This window comes from Mauremys reevesii, unplaced genomic scaffold (genome assembly GCF_016161935.1).
Source record: "Mauremys reevesii isolate NIE-2019 unplaced genomic scaffold, ASM1616193v1 Contig140, whole genome shotgun sequence".
Lineage (NCBI taxonomy): Eukaryota > Metazoa > Chordata > Testudines > Geoemydidae > Mauremys > Mauremys reevesii.
The window spans coordinates 1-6019 of record NW_024100761.1 but is presented as its reverse complement, the minus strand read 5'-3'; positions in this window follow the sequence as shown (position 1 = coordinate 6019).

The window sequence follows — 6019 nt, the reverse complement described above, 5'->3', positions numbered from 1 at the left end:
ATGCTCCTGTGGACCTTGGTACCAGCTCCTGGTGACACAGGCACTGGCACATTTCAGAAGAGACAAGGGTTCTATAACCCTCACAGCCTCATACTGCCCAGGCCAGGTATGGCTCTCAGCTCTGGTTCAGATGGCCAAAGCCGACTGCATTGGGCTGACTGGGCATGAGGCCACATGCAGGAGCAGGGGGCTCATGTCCTCCTAGAGTCATATCAACCATCTACCCGTGGAAAGGGGTTCTGGCAGGGTGCAAACAGGTCCACATGGCACCCTCTATTATCCTCACAGAAAAACAGTTTGACTGACTCCTTCATCAGCCTCTCAGGAAGTCCCATCCCTGCAGCCCTAATTATCCGGTTCATACAGGGCTTGACAGTTTTGAAATCCTGTGTCAGTGAGGTGTGTGTGTGTGTGTGTGTGTGTGTGTGTGTGACCGTACAAAATTACAAAGCCCATTTTGTATTAGCTGTTGAACACATGTCTGAACTTGCCCAGGACAAGCCAGTGAACAGCATTTCCTGAGCAGGAAAGGTGCTTGACAGGCAGTTGAAGGACTGTCACTGAGAAGCCATCAGGACTATGCTCTGGAGTCATTGACTGTGTTTGTCTCAACTTCTGGCCCACCCCCATGGAACAGAGGGGCCACAGGCAGGAAAAGCATGACTAGGAGAGGGTGCAGGGGCAACCCAGTGGGTCACATGGCAAGGTGACAGAGACCCCAGAGCTGCTCTGTTCAGGGGATGGGTATGACCATCATGACATATAAGCAGGATGTACAGTAGCGAGAGAGGACAAGAGGGACTCTGCCCAGCCTGAAACCCTGACATGCCTCGGACTTGTGGGAAGGGCCCGATAAGACTCAGGGAGGAGGGATCTCAGGACTTCTGTTGCTTTTCAAAGACCTGTAACCCCTGAGTGCTTTGAAGACAAAGTCTCTGATTAATAAGCCCCTGTGCCAAGCCTGTGTTCCTTGCTTTCCTGCCACATTATCCCTGAAGGTGACAAGCTAGAAGCCCAGAGAACCCACAACCAAGGTGGAGCGTTGGATCAGGGTGTGAGTCTCACTGGAGGTGGGACTTGGGAGATCTCAGACACTGATTTCAGGGCCTAGGGCAATGGGAAGGCAGCGCCTCACATTCCAAGGAAGGACATCAGACAAGAGGGCTGAGGAATGACCCCAAAGATCCAGACCTGGAAACAGGGACTAGACCACACCCAGGCTCACCTGGCTTAGAAGCAGGTGTCACCCAGTGATTGGGCCCCACTCACAACAGCCTGGCAATCCTCCAGAGTGGTACTGGGTCAAGTTGTAACACCTCCATTCCCCGGTGTCATGGGATAAAGCTGATGAAACCTCCTTTTGAATCACTTGACCCAAAATGGAGCTTAATTTCCTTACACGGAAAGTCATTTTCCTACCAACAGTGATTCTGGCTCAGAGTGAACAAGCTTCAGGCTCATGTGACTGGTCCATCGTGTCACATTTTACGAAGCTAAGGTGATAGTATAGACTCCTCTGAGATTCCTCCCCAGTGTGTCTTGAACTTACTAGTCTATCCATCCTGATAATTTTTTCCCTCATGCCTGCATGCCCATCTTAGTGGGGCCTTTCCCCAGGGACTTGATGTTCTATTTGGGGCAAATTAAAGCCCTTGGAAATGCCAACCAACATATTAGAAAAAAAAACACCTTTGTTTCATTTGAAACCAATTTGACACATTAGCTCATAGACTCATAGACTTTAAGGTCAGAAGGGACCATTATGATCATCTAATCTGACCTCCTGAACAACACAGGCCACAGAATCTCACCCACCCACTCCTGTAACAAACCCCTGACCCAGGGGTCCCCAATGCGGTGCCCGCGGGCACCATGGCGCCCGCAGGGGCATCTAAATGCGCCCACGTCCTGGCCAGCGGTGGAGCACCCACCAAAATGCCACCGAATTTCTGAGGCGTTTCGGCGGCGACGCCTCTCGATGACGTCACTTGTCGGCAGCAAGTGACATCACCAAGAGGCGTCGCTGCCAAAATGCCACAGAAATTTGGCAGCGACGCCTCTCGATGACGTCACTTGCCGCCGACAAGCGACGTCATCAAGAGGCGGCACCGCCGAAATGCCGCAGAAATTCGGCGGCATTTCGGCGGGTGCTCCACCACCGCCACGGTCCTTCATCTGGCACCCGCCAGACGAAAAGGTTGGGGACCACTGTCCTGACCTATGTCTGAGCTATTCAACTCCTCAACTTGTGGTTTAAAGACTTCAAGGTGCAGAGAATCCTCCAGCAAGTGACCCATGCCCCACGCCACAGAGGAAGGTGAAAAACCCCCAGGGCCTCTGCCACTCTGCCCTGGGGGAAAATTCCTTCCTGACCCCAAATATGGTGATCAGCTAAACCCTGAGCATGTGGGCAAGACTCACCAGCCAGACACCCAGGAAAGAATTCTCTGTAGTAACTCAGATCCCACCCCATCTAACACCCCATCATAGGCCATTGGGCATATTTACCACTAATAGTCAGAAATAGTTGGAAACCTTCATCTAATTAAAGTCTAAACTTCCTGATGGCCAGTTTATAACCACTTGTTCTTGTGTCCACATTGGTACTGAGCTTAAATAATTCTTCTCCCTCCTGGCATTTATCCTCTGATACATTTATAGAGAGCAATCATATCTCCCCTCAGCCTTCTCTCAGTTAGGCTAAACAAGCCAAGCTCTTTGAGTCTCCTTTCATAAGACATTCCTCAGATCATCCTAGTAGCCCTTCTCTGTACCTGTTCCGGTTTGAATTCATCCTTCTTAAACATGGGAGACCAGAACTGCACACAATATTCCAGATGAGGTCTCACCAGTGCCTTGCATAACAGTGCTAACACCTCCTTATCTCTACTGGAAATACCTTGCCTGATGCATCCCAAGACTGCATTAGGTTTTTTCACAGCCATATCACATTGGTGGCTAACAGTGATCCTGTGATCAACCACTACTCCAAGGTCCTTTTCCTCCTCTGTTACTTCCAAGTGACGCGTCCCCAGTTTATAACAAAAATTCTTGTTATTAATCCTTAAATGCATGACCTTGCACTTTTCACTATTAAATTTCATCCTATTACTATTACTCCAGTTTACAAGGTCATCCAGATCTTCCTGTATGATATCCTGGTCCTTCTCTGTATTGGCTATAGCTCCCAGCTTTGTGTCATCCACAAACTTTATTAGCACGTTCCCACTTTTTGTGCCAAGGTCAGTAATAAAAAGATTAAATAAGATTGGTCTCAAAACCAATCCCTGACGAACTCCACTAGTAACCTCCTTCCAGCCTGACAGTTCACCTTTCAGTATGACCCATTGTAGTCACCCCTTTAACCAGTTCCTTATCCACCTTTCAGTTTTCATATTGATCCCCATCTTTTCCAATTTAGCTAATAATTCCTCATGTGGAACTATATCAAATGCCTTACTGAAATCAAGGTAAATTGGATCCACTGCATTTCTTTTGTCTAAAAATTTTTCCCAAAGGAGATCAGGTTGGTTTGGCACCATCTACCTTTTGTAAAACCATATTGTATTTTGTCCCAATTACCATTGACCTCAACATCCTTAACTACTTTCTCCTTCAAAAATTTTTCCAAGACCTTGTATACTACAGATGTCAAACTAACAGGCCTGTAGTTACCCAGATCCTGTTGTTTCCCCTTTCTTAAGAATAGGAACTATGTTAGCAATTCTCCAGTCATATGGTACAAACCCTGAGTTTACAGATTCATTAAAATTCTTGCTAATGAGCTTGCAATTTCATGTGCCAGTTCTTTTAATATTATTGGATGAAGATTATCTGGGCTCCCTGCTTTAGCCCCCTGTTCAAGTTTGGCTTCTACCTCGGATGTGGTAATATCTACCTCCATAGCCTCATTCCCATTTGTCACCCCTAAGCTCCTCATTAGCCTCATTAAAGCCTGAGGCAAAGTATTTGTTTAGATATTGGGCCATGCCTAGAATATCCTTAACCTCCATCCATCCTCAGTGTTTAGTGGTCCCACTTCTTCTTTCTTTATTTTCTTCTTATTTATATGACTATAGAACCTTTTACTATTGGTTTTAATTCCCTTTGCAAGGTCCAACTCTACATGGCTTTTGGCCTTTCTCATTTTATCCCTACATGTTCTGACCTCAATCAGGTAGCTTTCCTTGCTGATCCCTCCCATCCTTATAGGCTTTCTGTTTTTTCTTAATCACCTCTCTGAGATGCTGGCTCATCCAGCTTGGTCTATAACTCCTGCCTATGAATTTTCCCCCCTTTCTTGGGATGCAGGCTTCTGATAATTTCTGCAACTTTGACTTGAAGTCACTCCAGGCCTCCTCCACCTTTAGATCCACAAGTTCTTCAGTTCAATCCACTTCTCTAACTAATTTCCTTAGTTTTTTAAAGTTAGCCCTTTTGAAATCAAAAACCCTAGTCACAGATCTATTTTTGTTTATCCTTCCATTTAGTTTGAACTGAATTAGCTCATGATCGCTGAAACCAAGGTTGTTCCCACAACCATTTCTTCTATGAGGTCCTCACTACTCACCAAAACCAAATCTAAAATGGCATCCCCTCTTGTTTGTTCTTCAACTACTTGGTGAAGGAATCCATCAGCTATTGCATCCAGGAAAATCTGAGCCCTATTATTATTACTAGCACTTGTCCTCCAGTCTATATCTGGGAAGTTAAAGTTTCCCATGATCACACAATTTCCTCTTCAAAAGCTCTTCAAAAGGCCAGGAGGAAGTGGTCCCATTTTTACAGTTAATTCTCTTTACAACAGTAGATCCTCAGAGTTACGAACACCTTGGGAATGGAAGTTGTTCATAATTCTGAAATGTTTGTAACTCTGAACAAAATGTTATGGTTGTTCTGTCAAAAGTTTACCACTGAACACTGACTTAATAGTTTACTATGAGTGAGCAACTGACTCTGAAACTGTACTATGCAGAAGAAAAATGCTGCTTTTAACCATCTTAATTTAAATGAAAAAAGCACAGAAACAGTTTCCTTACCTTGTCAATTTTTTAAAACGTTCCCTTCATTTTTTTAGTAGATTACATTTAACACACAGTCACATAATGTGTTTGCTGCTGCTTCTTTTTTTCTTCTCTGCTTCTGCCTGATAGCATACTTCCAGCTTCAAATGGGTTGTGTGGTTGACCGGTCAGTTCATACCTCTGGTGTTTGTAACTTTGAGGTTCTACTGTTGTTTATTTTTACACAGAGTTTTTCCATTCCCTTTACTTTGCAGTGAGAAATCAATGCATATTCCTCTGGTCACCCTCAGTCTGCTGTAGAAAAGGGCAGTGCATTTGCCTAGCTTCACAGATCACATTGGGATTGGTGTCAGCAAGAATTTGCTCTGTGGATAAAGGTGGCTGTGATGCCCCGTACATGTGCCGTTGTTGGCAAAGTTTGAGGTTTCAGTGTTTGGGCTTCCATTGTGTAGCAAACTCTTCCTTCACAGCCAACATATAAACAGTTCCTGGACAGAAGGCTTTGTCATGCTGACATTGAAGTTACTGTGACCTGCCCCCAGCCTTGTAGAAAGAGATTAAAAAATGCTGGGTTTTTAAAAACAAATCCTAAACTGTCATCCCTAAGCCTGGAAATTACAAATTCAGGTTCTACTTTAAAGTCAGTTGAACAAGGATTGGAAATCAGAGAAATGTGCAAACCCAAACTGTCTGGACCCTGTAGTACCACCCTGGGAACAACCTGAGATCCTGGAAAACACTGTTGGGGATTAAGTCCCTCCCCGCCTCACCAGCTTTGCTTGTAAAAAACAGAGATGGAGCCTAGCAAGCAACCTCATTTTTGCCAGTGGAAGATGAAAAGTTGGGTAAGGGCAGCAGCACTTCCCTAAAGGAAGATCCCTGGTACCTGCGCCCAGAGGACTAGAGCACAATGGATCCACATGTCAGGCCCTATAAAACACGGATGGGGGTTGGACCAGCTGGCTGCCCTCAGAAGAAAACGGAGGGGAGGGGAA